Below are 17419 nucleotides of genomic sequence, written 5' to 3' on the forward strand. Positions count from 1 at the left end.
TGTGTGTGCCTCTTCCAGTGTGTCAACACCACAACCACTCCAGCAATTTAATAAGTGGATAAACTGTTTCTATACCAGAGACCATATTTATTCAGCTAACCTTACTGTTTGGGCTTTATCAGCTGGGTTTCTTCTTCAGACAATAAATGAAGCATCATGTACTGGGTCCAAATTCTACCCCTTCAACAGACTGAATATAATTAATCAAAACCATTTGATTATCTATTTGATAAAGAAAGAACCATTTCCTGACATGTTCATTGATTTCTTTCTTTTTTTTTTTAACCAGATGTTATTAGGCAACGATTAAGATTTTTTGAATTAGTTTATCTGCTTTACGGACATGCTAAATACATAGTGAAGTTTCAGTCAGAGAATCACAGAATCATTAAGGTTGGAAAAGACCTCTAAGATCATCTAGTCCAACTATCAGTCCATCACCATTATGCCCACTAAACTATACTCCTAAGTGCCACAACAACATGGTTCTTGAATATCTCCAGAAATGGTGGCTCCACTACTTCCCTAGGCAACCTGTTCCAATGCCTGACCACTCCTTCAGAAAATAAATTCTTCCTAATATCCAACCTGAATCTCCCCTGGTGCAACTTGAGGCCATTACCTCTCATCCTATCAGTCTTTTATCACAACCGCATGCTCCATTTACAACATATCTTTAAATGTCTTTTTTGGTTCTTTTCCAGTCTACATGTCTTGATTTTACAGTTATACTGGTGCTTTATACAGATCTCATTTAGTTCTTGATGGACTACAGACATCCTGCTAGCTAGCCTATTATCCAGCTTCTTATCAGTTGCTCTCAAAACCATTATTTCAGTGGCACGAATATAGAAGTTAGGTCAACTCTTTCCCTACCTGCACTGTTTAAATCTACCCTTTCTAAAACAACTTTTTCCAAGTAGTGGAGGAACCTTTTCTAATTAAAGAAAATAAAATACTTTAGGAAGATCACTGGAAGATCACTCAGGAAAAGATAAATGTACCAAAAGGTAATATAACAACAATTTTTGAAGCACATCAAATTGAAATATCCCATACATAAGTGCAATGCCTGCATAAAATGGCACACTTAAACAAAACTCCTAACAAAACACAACAAAATTCTTCTTTTTCAGAATTTCTGCTATTATTTACTTTCCATCTGTCACCAAAGTTTCAAGAGAGCTCTGTACAATAACCTTATGCTTGGAAGCATTCTCTTTGGAAATATGTTGATTCAAGTAGAAGACAGGTCATAAGTTTTATTTCCTGAAGAGCTGCACTATTCCAGATTGAACCAAATGTTCTCTTTGCAGGCTCTCAGTTCTGTTTGACAGGAGAAAGCGAATTCCAGTCTGAATCGTCCTGGAATTACTGCTCATGTTAAAAACATAAATTAGGCTAACTATATAACACTTTTTTTCTTTTTTTTGAGCATCCTATTATTCAAAAATGTCAAAGCTTAATAGTAGCAACGTAGGGAGCTGATTAAAAGAATCATCATACAGTGTAACTTTAGGCTGTGCAGAATTGTTAAATTCTAATTTCTCACTGAGAAATGCAGCCATTTGGGAGAGGAACATTTATAAAGATGTTGCTTACACCAACAAAACCAAAGTGACCTTCCTCATCTCCCACAGGAGCAAGCATTAAGCATTACCTTAATAACAGATATCACTGATGCAATTGTACTAAGGGGTTAAATTCCCATTAAATAAACAGGAAATGAGGAGGAGAATTAAAGATAGCCTCCAAAAGGTCTCTTCCAAGTTAGTTCATATTGGAATATTTTTCCTTTATGAGCTTTTGATTGTGAGAGGCATAGATAGTGAAAACAGGGAGTCCAGGATGACTGCCACCTTCAGCTACTGAGTACAGCCGGGTACAAGCATACATGGTTTTTTTTTTTTTTTTTTTTTTTTTTTTTTTTTTTTTTACATTTAGGTAAAATACTGAAAGTTTTTTAATAAAAGATAAATAATTCTAATAATTAAAAGTAAAAAAATTGCACAAAGTCAGCAAAATAATTGTTTTGCAGTTTTACTGGAGAAAGAGAATGAATTGCAGTGTTATTCTTTGGAAAATATGGGAAAAAAATGTTTTAGTGTCAATCCTCCAGTTATCTGGTCTACCCCTTCCCCCTGCTAACCACCCAAAGACGACTAATGTTCAGTTTATGCAAGCTCACAGAAGATTTAAACAAGTTACTTCTGAACCAAGTTGCAGAAGATTGTACTATAGATAAAGATTGGATAAAGAAAATTGTCTCTAATGTTTTCCAACTTCATTTAAAAAAATCATATAATCTTTTCAGTTGGAAGGGACCTTTAAAGATCATCCAGTCCAACTTCCCTGCAATGAACAGGGCCATCCACAGCTAGATCAGGTTGCTCAGGGCCTAGTCCAGCCTGACCTTGAATGACTCCAGGGATGGGTTATCCACTGCCTCTCTGGGCAATCTGTTCTGGTGCCTCAGAACCCATACTGTAAGGAACTTCTTACGTCCAATCTAAAACTCCACTCTTTTATTTTAAAACCATTTCCTCTTGTCCTATCACAACAGACCCTGCTAAAAAGCCTGTCCCTTGCTTTCTTATAGCCTCCCTTTAGATATTTAAAGGCTGCTATCAGGTATCCCCGCAGCCTTCTCTTCTCCAGACAGAACAGCCCCAGAACTCTCAGCCTGTCCTCATAGGAGAGGTGTTCCTTCCCTTGGATCATTTTTGTGGCCTTCCTATGGGTGCACTTCAACAGGTCTACAACTCTCCTGTACTGACAACTCCACATCTGGACACAGTACTGCAGGTGAGGTCTCACCAGAGAAGAGCAGAGGGATAGGATCACCTCCTTCCACCTGCTGACCACACTTCTTTTGAAGCAGCCTAGAATACAGTTGACTTTCTGGGCTGCGAAGGCACATTGCTAGCTCAGGTCCAGCCAGCCAGCCACCAGTACCCTCAAGTCCTTTTTGGAAGGGCTGTGCTCCATACTTACATCCCCCAGCTTGTACTGATAGCAGGGTTTGCCACAACCCAGGTGCAAGACCTTGCCCTTGGATTTATTGAACCTCTAGAGGTTCACCTGGGCCCACTGTTCAAGCCTGTCTAGGCCTCTCTGAATGACATTCCATCCCTTGGGCATGTTGACCACATCACACAGCTTGGTGTTATTCACAAACTTGCAGAGGGTGCGCTCAGTCCCACTGTCAATATAATTGATGAAGATATTAAAGAGCACTGGTCCCTGTACTGATCCCTGAGGGGTACTGCTTGTCACTGATCTCCACTCAGACATTGAGCCGTTGACCATCACTCTCTGGGTATGATCTTGTAACCAGTTCCTTGTCCATCGAACAGTCCACCCATTAAAATCATATCTTTCCAATTTGGAGAGAAGGATGCTGTGGGGGACTGTGTCAAAGACCTTACTGAAGTCCAGATAGATGAAATCAGTTGCTCTTCCCTTGTCTACTGATGCAGTTACGCCAACATAAAAAGTGACGAGGTTGGTCAGGCAGGAGGATCCCTTGGTGAAGCCATGCTGGTTCCCACTCTTCCATGTGACTTAGCATAGCTTCCAGGAAGATCTGCTCCATGATCTTCTCCAGCATAGAGTTGAGACTAACAGCTCTGTAGTTCGCTAGTTGTCCTTTCTACCTTTCTTAAAAATGAGTGTGACACCACCTTCTATCCTGCCACCAGGAACTTGACCTGACTATCATGAGTTTCCAAATATTATCAAGAGTGACTTGGTGACTATGTCAGCCAGTTCCCTCAGAACTCTGGGATGCCTCTCATCAGGACCCACAGACTAATGTATGTTCAGGTTCCTCAGGTAGTCACAAACTTATCCTCACTTACAGCTGGAAGGGCATCACTCCTCCAGTTCTCACCTTGCAAACCAATTTCATTTACAGAATACTGAGCTCAGACCTCAGTAAAAGAGGGTCACTTTGTATCTGCCAAAAGGCTACTACCAAAGGCTAAGCAGATCAGAAAACCAAATCCATTTTCTGATTGAATATGATGTTCCATTGTTGCTTGAAGTGGTTTGGAAACATCTTCCAGTATTTGCTGGAACAGTAATGAATGGTTGAAGACCCATGAGCAAGGATGCTTCTAAAACACTATGTCTGATAAGCCCCATGTCTCAGAGATCTACAAACACAATCATCTATGGATCTTCACAGTGAAGAATAAGCAGCATCAACTTCAGTAACTTCTATCCTTCATTATACAGAACTGGCTAGAAATTTCTGTACATTTAACCTTATCCTGATGCACAATCAACTGTACAGTCGCTGTTTTAATATGAGTTAAATCAGAGGTCTTGCATTATTGTTTCTAAAATTACAAATTTACACTAGCAACTTCTACAGTATCAAATACGGACAAACAGTAGATTGCAGATTGATGTGACTCATTGTTTTAATTCTCAAATATCACATCCTACTTTCTACTATTATGAGTCAAGCATTCTTGAACTGCATTGATATGCTGTTTTGTACTTGCTGTTTTTATCAGCAAGTACAAGGCTGTACTTGCCTTATCTTATATATAAGATACAACTTTTCTACCAGCCTATCAACTGAATCTAGGTTATTTTAAGTGCAAGAAGTGTATTACATAGCCCTTTCGTCCAGATCCCATGGTTTTGTCTTGAGGGTCCATCCCATAATGCATTTTCTAACATTTATTTGTGCCATTTGTTTTGCTACTTTAAAGATTTTCATACTTTCTTTTCTGCCATCGAGACTTAAAAAATATTGTTACATTTATAAAAATATGAGACTGAATCTGTGTATCATCTGACTTAATAGAACAAGAATTTCTCAACCTAGTAAGGATAAGAGTAAATAAAGCAATGAAATTTTCCATCTCACTCTTTGCTTTGAAGCTGAATGTAGAAGAGATACACTTTTACAGACAGGGAAATAAACAGAAAATTAATCTTCCATTGCTTTTATGCCTATATTAGCAGTGGGATATGAGGTCACACTGCTGCCGCAATAACAATTGCTTATTCTCCTTTGCCTAGTGCTGTATTCCTTCACAGTATGAACAGCTTGTCCATGAAAGAAATTCTGTAAGCAGTGGTTCTATAAATGCCTAGTCTGTGCTGCTAGTAAGGTGTATCAGCTGGCAAAAGGTCCTCTAGATGAATAAAGGCTATTGAACAGTAGTTTACCAACCTTGTAAAATCATTCTCTCCCAAACCTTTTTCTTAGAGTTCACTCACAGACAGGCACAAATACAGATAGAACTGTAAGTTCTCAGGCTATGATTTGCAAGATGTGAAAACAAAGATTTAATGCCTGCTTTCATTCCCCTGTCATGATCCTATAAGATGGAGGATGTAATAGGAGGGCAGGGAAGTGTGTTTGTGTGGGAGTGTTCTGTAGGTACCTGCAGAGAAAATACAGCCCCTGCTGGCTAACTAACAAGGCTGGGAAACACTTGGATCCTACTATTAACACCTCCCTCAAAATTACTTCCATTTCTTATATGCAGTGCACAGTATGTCTACTTTATCAAGCTGCACTTATGAAAGGCCTGAAGGACAGCAGCTGTGACCATTTGAGATGTATGCAGCCCAAGTTCCTCTTTCTTCCTTTAAGAGGTTTCTTCCACTTAGCAACCTCACCACAGAAGTTATACGTCTCTATAGCTAGTAAACACTGTCTAATATTGGTAATTTCCAACACTATCACTGTAAAAGCTCCAGCTGCTGGGACTTAACAGCACATCTTGTCGACCATCTCAGAGAGAAAGGCCCTCCCCCCCCTCCCCCGTCAAGGGAATAGTTATTCTGTTGCTTTTTGCAGCTGGACCAACACAAAAGCAACTATAAACACAACACAAAAGCCAACATCTAAGAAGGAGATAAAAGAACAGAGCACTTTTTAGCTTTCTCTCAGCTTCCAACCCTTCCAGTCCTTCATCTTAAACCCCTCCTGAGCAGCATGCAGTTTCTTTTTGTCACTAACAAGCTCATGGTGAAGATACTGATTGCTTGCAACCAACATGACGTCTTAGACAAGGGGTTCTACAGATCAGTTACAGAAGAATTATCTCCTTTTGGCTGTTTTGAATCTGACTGACTACTGAATGCCAGTTCTTGGGGTTTCTTCCTTTGTTTGTTTCCTGCATTAAAGGAAACCTCCTGTCAATTCTTCAAACATTTTTCCCCGCAGGCTCTTGGTTAAAAACTTCAACTCCTAGATTTTTACTCTTTGTAACAGATAGTACCAAAGACATGTAAACACAAAAGAGGGTATTGAAAAACACCCTAAACAAATAACAGGCCATCCTCAGAAGCCCCTCACAACATCCGCCTAGAGCAAATGCTGATTTAGGAAATTACACATCTTTGTGTGCACTATCATTCTAATTCTTACAAAGAGCATGATCAAGCTGACACTCAGATTAGCCCTTCTACTCAAAGTCCATGAGTATAATTCTCCCCACTTCTCCAATAAAAATAGGAGAAATTCCCTCTAACTGTCAACTCTCTCAGAGCTGTCGGACTGTTGCCCATTCCTGTAATGGACGCCTTTAGTTCTTTTATATCTACAAGGATAAACCAATGAAGTTTCATGCCTCCAAGTATGATCTTTAAGACAAAGATGTTACATTTATATATCAGTTTAAAGGATATAATGATATAAGCAAAATTTAATAATTATGAGTCATGTGGATATGGAAAGAGCAAATCATGTTAGAGAAATCCAGTTACTTCTAAACAAAAATTGAAAAACATTACTGGGCCAGGTAAACCAACAGGCTTGACATAGCTGGGTTTTTTAAAAGGTTCAGAGGAAATTCAAAATGATGGATCATTGTTATTATTAAGAATTTTTCTATGTAAGTCGAGTAAATCTTTGTTTAAAATAGGCTTTAAACTTTTCTCCAATATCAAACACTTGTAACCCTGTGTTCACATCTGAAGGTCCTTTTTCTGACATCAGACTCTTTCCAGTCCTTGAACTTTAGTTTCTGGGGGGGCATCTGCTTTCTTCCTACAGAACTGTAACACCTTCAATAGACTCCACATTTGATGCAGTTTTTTTGCCTTCAGGGATCAGAAGAAACAAGGTACCAGCCATTACCACAAAAAAGACAGCAAAATGGATTGGAGGGAAAACAGAAAGGCAGCGAAGTCCCATGGGGCTGGCTGTAGATTAACACCAGTAGATTTTCATATTTTATTCAATGGTCTAGGTAAAGCTGTAATAAGTTAAATCATTAAATTTGCAGGTGATACTAAAATAAGGGGAGTATTTAAGACTCAGAGGGATGTAAGAATAATCTTGACATTTACAAAATGGGCTCAAAGGTGAGATAGGAAATTAAATGAATATTCATTTAAAGTAATGAAAAATTACATATTTCAGTAAAAATAATGCCCAGAACGCATACTGAGACACAACTTTAATTAAAGTAAGTTAATTAATAGGCAGAGAGAGAGTTACAAGTATATTAACATTGCCATTCACATTCATAATCTTAAATAATAGTAATAGGAATAAGGTCTCTGCCCTAAAGGGATAAAAGATGAGTAGAGACAAAATAACACACAGTAACAACACAGTAAGACTAGTTTCTGGAGTAAGCTAGCAAGCAACAGGGGCTACAGCTGTCTGGACCAGTCAGTCATTTGCAAGACTCAGAAGAAAGACTGTGGGCACCATCATCACCATCTGCAGCTTTCCAGGACTACTTTCTCTACAAAGTCAGGTTTGATTATGGGATACTTCAAAATTCTACAGATAATTCTTGAGAATGTAATTTGTCAGTATGAATACTCTTATACTACCAAGTTCTTGAATAATACTCAACAAAATTAAATATCTATTTCTAAGAAAGGAAAAACACCAGATCTTCAGCCCACTCTCAGGTTTGCATAAGAAGGATGTGAAAACAAGGCAAAGAGAAAAAAATAATCCATCAGTAATATGTAGAGAAAAGGAGGAAAAAAAAAACAAACAAAACCAAACTAATCCAAAAGCAAAAATAAACCATCAAGAAAACTATAGGTTATGGTTCTTAGCTCCAGTTTACACACATACATATTAAAAATGTACACCATTAGAAATACCAAAATAATTCTGTTTGCATAGCAAATTACAAAAGCCAAAAACGTTCTGTATTTATACAACTGCATTAGCATGTTAAAATACTTACCTGCAGTCTAGAATTCCTTTTTTATTATACCAGTAAAAAGACAGGTGTGAATAGGAAGTCCCAGACCTAGCCTGTTAATAGCCCCAATTAGGTACAAGTGTTCAGGTGTAGAGTCTTAGTGAGGCAGCTCTTTGTTACAATTCTAAGAAAGAAATTTTGAGGAAAAACAACAGTGTTAACAGAGAGGAACTGCTAAGGTAATATGATTAATTTATCTAGGAGATAAGCAACAGAAGAAATCTGTGAAGTACTTTAATAGTGATAAGCCAATGGATTAATGCTGCATCAAGCAACATCTTGAAGGAGATCAAAGTAGTCAATGAAATGCAATGACAAGAAGGAGAATAGGTTATTCAGTTTATTGACAGTAACAAATATTGAATGAATTGTGAAGATCCCATGTGTCTTTGAGCAATACAAGCAAACTGTAGGGGGCGAGGGGGGGAGAAGGAATAATGACAAAGCTTTACCTCAATTAATAAAAATGAAAATAAATTTACATTCTTTCTTCAATGAAACATCTTTGCCTTTGCTGGTGTAGACAAATTGCAACAACTCTGTTTATAAATAACAGAAGTTATTCTGAAGTATTTAAACAAAAGTAGAACAGTTACAGAATAATGAAGTACTATTTAGGATTCAAGAAAATAAATAATTCATCTAGCCTACACTGCAGGAAAAAAAAAAAAGGAAAACTGTGGAACACTGAATCATACTGGAAACTAAGCCCTCTGATTTCAGTTGAGAAAACATGGTTTGATATGTTTGCATAAAGAATGCATTACAGTAAATGAATCAACATAAATCAATTCAGGGCTTATATATAAAGCATTATACCACATAAATAAAGCCCACAGTCTGTAATGTGAGCTGAACAGATTCTGCTGGAACATCACAAGTTCTGAGTACTCAAGATAAAGCCTCAGTTAAATACAACTTTATCAGAGAATGAAACAGTTATGAATTAAGGGCATGTTAGGAGAGGATGACAGAATCACTTGTAATCAATATATATGGGTGTATCATCCTTCAGTATCTAGTTGCTGAAAGAATGAAATCCCATCTGCAAAAAAAAAACTTTTACCTTGATCTCACTTGCTGTTAAATAGAAAGGTTGTACTCCATATGAATATAAACCAGTGTCACTTAGAAGAGTCTCATTTATAAATACTATTTTCCATGTAAAACCATGCGATGCCTCCTACACAATAAATACATGTAAATGGCTACTTCTTAGTAGCAACTATTGCAGAAATGAGGAGACCCAAAATCTGAAATCTTAACTTCCTACTCCTTTTATCGTTGTTGATATTATCACAGTCAGTGCTCCTGACCAACATACATGTAATTGGGCTTGAAATTCCTGTTGTCTCTGTTTGATTTGCCTCAGACATGAAATAACACCTTAATTTTTTCTGTGCAGAGCAACACCCAGTCTGACTGAATTCTTTTTTCAGCTGAACAATTCTACCTTTCTGTTTGCAAGAAATGATGAAAAAGTAAGTATCTATTTCATATATTTCTCACTTTATGTTGTTAAACGGCACATATTGCTAAAAATACACTGTTCCAGAGAGGAAGGACAAGGAACTCTGATATTAAAGACAACCAATCACATTAGCAAGCTACTCCAAAACCTCTACCTTCAAATTTTTATTTTACATTAATTTTTGATTTATCCATTGTATTTTTGTGCCTCTCAGTCACGTCCTGATAACATGCCAGCATGAGACACAGCTTTCTCATCTTCCTCCATCCTGCCTTTATGGGGCAGAGAGCTAAGTACGCTGGCCAGAAAACAGCATTTGATGCATCCCCAGTCTGAACAAGAATAACTGGACCCTCTCAGTTCCAGCTACAATCTACAGATATCCAAGAAAATACAATCATATTATGTCTGAGTTTTTGCTTTGTTTCTTCAAATGAAAAAGCATTCTGCAGACTCAAAATAGTCTCGTTGCCTTCTCCTGAGTATAGGTGAATCGAGCTGTATATGCAGTTGGACTGGATGATCTTGTAGGTCTTTTCCAACCTCGATGATTCTATGATTCTATGCTATTATGGCATTATGGATAGGATCTCATCAATGCCTTGAAAAAACAGAACTAGTGCGTTTTTATCTTAACAGGGAAATTCTGACTTAATACCTTCCTGATTAAATCCTTCTTTCTCAGGCACAGACCTTCAGAAACTTCTCAAGCTGACTAGCAAGCCCAGGTCATCCTTCTTGATCACTGTTGATTGTTTGTGTTTTGAGTTAACAGCAGATTTTTATCATTAGTCCTTCAGTGAATGATACCACAGTTCGTGTTATTAAATTTCATTTTCAGCTATTCCGTTCCTTAAGATTACCTTATATCCAAATCTGTCTTGCAGCTTTATCAGCTTATTTGCATTTCTGCACTGAAATATTCTCTGCCAAGGTAATTAGGGAAAAGCTAAGTAATACTAGCCTCAAGACTGAATCTTGTCGAGAAAACTCCTGGTTTTCTTTTTGTCAGCTCCTAAGAAAATTAGAACAGGTAAACTGAGACACAAATTTGTCTTCTAACCTAAATGCTTAGGGATAGTACATGATCTTTTTGAGTATGTGTGTTGAATAGACCATGATAGATTTCTTTATTCCATAAACTTATCCATAAATTCAAATTATTTTTTTAATCCATGAAACCTTTTTATACTTATAAAATTCTAAACCAGCAAACTCCACACTTTAAGTCAGGTGAAATTTTACTCTACTTTCTTTTGAACATAACAGTCTACAACTTCATTTGATGTTACCTTGATTTTACAGTATTAAAAAAGCTACTGATCATCCCCTACTGATATGCTTTCTACTTGTGATTTTACAGAACATAAACATCGCATCATGTCACACAACACCATCATCTTCCAATTCAGCAGGCTTTTCTTGAGACTAGTGTACCTAGTCACTCATTTAGTCTATTTCTTTATGTGCCTTACAGTTCTTGCATTTACCATAATCTCTCCCAGTTACGCTAATAATTTCCTATGTGGCATCATATAAAGTTGTTCCTTAAAGTGTTGATAGATGAGATGCATTTCGTTTTCCATGTGTAAGAAATGTAGAAGTGGCAGCAAATTATTCTGACATTCTCACTTTCATTAACCCATGCCACATTTTATTCTGTCTCATATTTATCCCCACATTTTCAATTTTTCTTTTTTAAACCCTCTTGAATTCTACTGAGGTCAGGTTGATGAGTATTAAATTACTTTAGTCATTTTCTACTTTTATTTAATAGAAGCATAGTATCTGCTGTTTTCCAGTGTTGAAAGCATCCTTATTTCTTCATTATTTTGGAACAGTGAATAATGGGTGCCCAAAGTTGAACTCATTAAACTTAGTTTTGCTTGCAGTAGTTATTTTCTTTTTCATAAACTCAAACTCACGATCTGTCCTCATCCTGCTTTTACTCCATATCTTCTTCTTAATTTAAAAATGAAATGAAGCAATCACTTGGATTTCTACACATACTTTCTGAATTTATTTTTCCTTTGCTTTTGCAACTTCTGAGCTCAACACTTTGCAGGTCTCAGCTGAGCCTTATTCTTGTCTGGCTTCCTAGACAAAGCTCTTCTTTCCATTCCGCTGCCCAGATTGGCTGAAAAGTCTCCTTCCATCTCTGGAGATAATCAATACCTGCCTGGATGCTTTCCTGGGCATCCCACTCCAGGGAACATGCTTTAGCAGGGGGTTGGACTCAATGATCTCCAGAGGTCCCTTCTAATCTCCGTAATTCTGTGATTCTGAGATTTACTCCTAGTATATGTTTATTCATCTAGTTAGGCTTAGATCTTTCCCTGTAATTTTTTGCTTCTCCTTAGAATGCAGACTATAGCTAATTCTTTCATTTTGTTTTAATGACATTTTAACCATTCTTTGCCCTTTCTGAGACAGAAAATGCTTCTGATCATAGCTGAGATCACCAAGATAAATCTTCCTTTACTTCTCAATATGAAATCAAATCGTTACAAATAAAGTCCATTCCATATTTTCACAATGGCAGTTTAAGTTGTGCAAAGTCTGATATTGGTGACAGACACTGAAACAGGACAGTCTGTGGCACCTCTGGTTGTATGACCTGTTTAGGTGTCTATGGGAGGGGTCTTTCCTCTGAATGCAGTGCCTTTCTAATACATTGCATCAACATGGATCTGGTGATGTGGCAAAACCAGCATGCTACCCCTGCAGTCTAAAATATTGCAGAAACTGGGAATGTACTGGGAAAGTAGGCATCCATGTGGCTTTGCATGGGCAGTCCATCACACCTGAGAATTATGTAGATCTATCAAGACAGGATGGACTTTGGCAGGATGTCTCTGCCCTGTGCTCTCAGACTGTAATGTTAAAGTGGGTACAGAGGAGGGCCATAAGGATGATCAGAAGTTTGGAGCACCTTCCCTGTGAAGAAAGGCTGAGAGAGCAGGACTTGTTTAACTTGGAGAAGAGAAGGCTCTGCGGAGAGCTCACTGCAGCCTTCTAGTACCTAAAGGGGCCTGCAGGAAAGATAGGGAGAGACTATTTATCACGGTGTCTGATAAAAGAACAAGGGGTAATGGTTTAAAATTAAAATAAGTGTAGACAGATTAGATAATAGGAAGAGATTCTTTAGTATGACACACTGGAAAAGGTTGCCCACAGAAGTTGTGGATGCGTTGTCCCTGAAGTGTTCAAAGCCAGGCTGGCTGGAGCCCTGGGCCCCCTGATCTAATGGCAGCAGGGGTGGAACTAAATGGTCTTTAAGGTCCTTCCAGCCCAAACCATCCTATGATTCTATGACCTTCCAATAAAATTATTAGCAGAGCATCATGCAAGTATTGGCAGAAACATTTTTGAGCTTAATGCACCCAACTGAGTGATAAGAACAGTACAAAGAAGTCTAAAAAATCTTTCCAAAGTCTGCTTGGGGCCATAGTAAAGTGCCCGGCCATACAATAACAAGGTATATAAAAGATCTTTGTGCTGTCCTTACATGCTGTTTTTTATCATTTATTTGCTGTAATCCCAGCACAGATTTTAGAGTTTTACTCTTTCCAGTTAAAAAAAATCTTTCCTTTCATGCTCAAGCCTAGAGAAAGAAGCTTTCATTTGTACCTTCTAGTATTGTCCTTATATTCATTTCAGCCATCAGTGATACTGAAAGCACTGTTAGATGGCAAAAAGTGATTCTACATCATTTACTCAGTGAACTGATGTCACTGAAACTGCTTATAGAATCAAACACATACAGTACCAAATCACAGGATTATTCTTCTCTAACAGTATTTATGCAGAAAATTCAAAATATATTGGCTAAACTACTTGATACTTTGCTATATTGTTCTTTCATAGATAGTCTTAAGGCACCAAATTGTATATCATCCTTATTAGATAAATGAAAGGTGAGATGAATTTGGATATATTTTCATCATAAAAAGTGTTTTTACAACTTCATTAACATTCATTTCTCCATAAGGATCTGTAAATGCTGAATGAGAGTGGATATGAGTAAGAGCGGAGACCATAATGCTAGCTGTAATAATTGAACATATCTCCCCCAGCAGCTGAGGAAATGGATACATTATTGCTATGAGAACAGAAACTGAAGATATTGTCAATCGTTTTATTTGGTGTAAGAAAGTGTTTATACATAGAAATGTGAAAAATATGTAGTTCAGAAAATATTCAAGTTATCTGAGGCATTAGAAAGTACTCTTCCAGTCAGATCCTTTGATTCAATTATGTTTGCTACTGTAAGATCATATTTCATCTTTTCCTTTCATAGTGGGATTCCTGCCTGACTAGCTCCTTGCCTGCCTTGCTTTTATTGTCACAATGGAGTCAATAATGTGTAAACCACAATGAGATTGGTGAAGACACACAAGGATAAATAAGAGCAAAAACGTATCGTAAGATATGTGAAACAACACCAGGAAGAACATAGCTAAAATATTTAATTTTTAGGGAAAAATAATAATCAGAATTAACTGAGATTAATAAAATATTTCCAAAAGAAAATAGAAAACAAAAAAAAAGAAAACAAACACAAAACCTACTCATAAAAGAAAACAATTATAAACACAACAACCAAAACAACAAAATCTGTAGCCTGAGGCAGTGGAGAAATCTGCTACTTCTTTAATCCTTAGAAATATCAGTGATTTCTGTATTGTATCCATGTAGAAAAGAAGAATAGAAGAGAAAGGATGCAAAGAAACAACCTCTAGCAAATATACGAAATATCAGGGTCTTCTTAACATCATGGATGTTATTGAAGGACACAGTGTGAGGAAAATAAGGTCTGTTTATCTGGCGTGTATGAAGGGAATCTGGTAGTGGCAGAAGGGAAATGGGCTCCCCTGGCAGATGTGAGTACCACTACGCACTGCCCTTGCATATTCTGAATCTCCTACTTGGAGGATTTGTGAAGTACTGCTATTCAGTGCTGTCTGCTACTGATACCAGGGACCAAATGCTATTCTCATAGTTCATGTACAGTTAAAAAATGTAAATACACTGGCCACATTTATTCATTGTGTATGTATCCTACATTACAGTCCATTTTCACTCCTCTGAATCAGAACAGTAACAGCAATCCTCTAGCACCAGGATCCTTGCCCCATATCCACAATATAACCCAGAGCTGTGAACATGGCTTGCTCAGAAAGAAATGGAACTGCTTTCATTCTAACTAATGTGGATGGTTGTGTGCTCCTGACAACACAGACTTCAGGTGCTTGTCAAAACTTTGCTGACTGGCTAACTGCTCTTGTATTCACTCTATTAGAGCTGGCATTGCTAATAGTTGTCAAAGTCTTTTCTGTACCTAGAACAGATTCAATAAAATTCTATATTTCTTTCATTTCAAAGTTGCAGCTTTGGTTAATGAGAGATGGATGAGTTTCTAAGCTCGCCCATCATCAGAAGGGAAAAAAATGCATGATTTTACCTTGAAACTGATATGAACTCCTGCTATTTTTTTTAATTGGTATTTTCATTCTTGCATATGTTTCTATGACTGTTATCTACCTGCTTAACTGGAAATTTTAGTTGTCAGAAAAATTACTTTTACTAACATAGGTTTGGATTTTTTTTTCCAAAAGATTATTCTTCAAAGTTCCAATAGATGTCACTATCAAAATATAAAAGAGAGCTGGTTGTGTAATGCAGTCAAAAAGAAAGGCAGCAGGAAAGCCTTACCAGACTGCATGAAATACCAGCATGGGAACAAAATTTTTTAAAATAGGCATTGAAATGAGGAGCTGACAACCAAACAGTTGCACATCTTTTCATTCTTTAAACTTTCACCATTAGATCAATAACATCTAATAGTTTCACAGAATATGAAAGTCTGAACCTATTCAGTGCCTGGGCTAGTAAGTACTTTCCTGTTTGCTTTTTGTTCTTTCCTGATTTAACTATAACGAATGACCTACCTCTCCTTTATTCCACTTTGCACACTACTGCAATGTATTTTAGAATCACCGTTTATTCTTCTTGTTTTGGATCATGTCTGGATTAAGTCAGCTTTGAAGCTTCACTATTGCTTTTGGAATGACATGTCAAAACATGACGATGCTCCTTGAAATGGATAACTGAATCTTCAGAGTAAAATGTTTTCAGTTATTTACCCATGCTGGATGAAAATTTCAACTTTTGTATTGAGGACACAGATTCCTTGCCCTCTCTGTCTAACCCCTAAAACACATAAAGCCTATTGTTTATAGGAATGTTGAAACAATTCACTGTTCTCAATCTGTTTTTATACTGTTTGGAATAACGTATCAAAACCCAATGTAGCTACTCTTTAAAGTCTACTACATGATATTGAGATAACTCTGCCAGCTCTACTGTCTTGGAAATCAAGCTACTTTATAAAACATTTTCTAACCATTTGGGCAATACAGTCGGGGATGGGAATCTTTCTGGCTTTACAAAAAAAAAACCAAAAAACTTGTGATTTTTTTTTTAATAAATATCTGCAAGCCCATTGGTTGAATGTCATTTTGATTTCATCTGTGCTGGTGCAAGTTTTGCAAAAACTGCAGCACGATCTATCCTTCCAAAAACTGTACCACAAGATGTCAGTATCCAATGCAAATAGGTCCCATGTTCATTCCTGAAGGCTGTGTATGCTCTGCTTGTGAACCTTGTGCCAGTTGGGAGTTATTTTGAGTAACAAGTATGTCCAAAAAGTTGTTAGTATATTTACCAGCAATTTTCTGAAGGACTAAAGAGACAAATACAGCTGAATAATTTTTTGCAAATGACTTCTCCAGCATAGACCCCCATTACTTCTGTATAAAGTTCTTTCTCTGCCTAGAATCCCAGAACTATGCATTAATTCAAAGACTCAGACATTCAGATGGTTCTGTCAGTGACAAGTCTGTGACTCCCAGTCCAGGAAACTTTTGTATATTAATGCAAATATCTTTAAAAGAAAATTTTGCTCTATGCCACAGAACTTACAATATGCCACTGCACTTACTTTTTAAACCATTTCCTACAGAGAGTTTGGCTGAACCATAGTTTGATGAATTTAGGATGTGAGACATTTGAATGAGCCAAAAAGAACAAACAACCAAACACAAAGGTCAGCACAGCTACCCAATTTATGTCACCAAAAGTTTGTGCTCTTCTTAGTAAAACCCTGTTGAAATATGAACAAGCTGTTGCTTCTTTCTTACCTAATTATCATTGTTATTTTAATAAGAGTATTATTGTGGTGTGATGGGAATCTCCCAAAGATAAAAAGCATCAGCTCCTGCTGAAGACTGCTAAGAATGAGCACACACTTCAGGCAGCAGGGTTTCTGCCCTACAGAAATGACAGCACCTGAGCGCATAGAGTGTAGAGTTAGCTCTTAAGGAACACAGCAAGGTGCTTTTCCATTAACTTTTCACCTGCTGGTTCTTGTTAAAGAAGGGTCTCTCACTAATCTTCTCTCATGTGCTACTGACAGTAGGAGTCCTATCTGGGAGACTCTCCATCTTGGAATCAGATCATTAGAGAAAAGTAGACCTCAGATTTTCACACACTGTGCCTAAGGAGTTTACTTGAATGACTGCCTCTAGAAATTTTGCAAAATGGGCAGCCAGAAAGCAGAAAAAGCACAGCATAACTCTTCTTGACTCTTAAAAAATTCTTGCACAAGTAATCCATACCCATGATTTTGATGCTGCATTTTAGCTGTCTTTCCCCACTGATATAGTTTTCCTGTACAAGGGGTAAG

This window comes from Numida meleagris, chromosome 2, assembly GCF_002078875.1.
Source record: "Numida meleagris isolate 19003 breed g44 Domestic line chromosome 2, NumMel1.0, whole genome shotgun sequence".
Lineage (NCBI taxonomy): Eukaryota > Metazoa > Chordata > Aves > Galliformes > Numididae > Numida > Numida meleagris.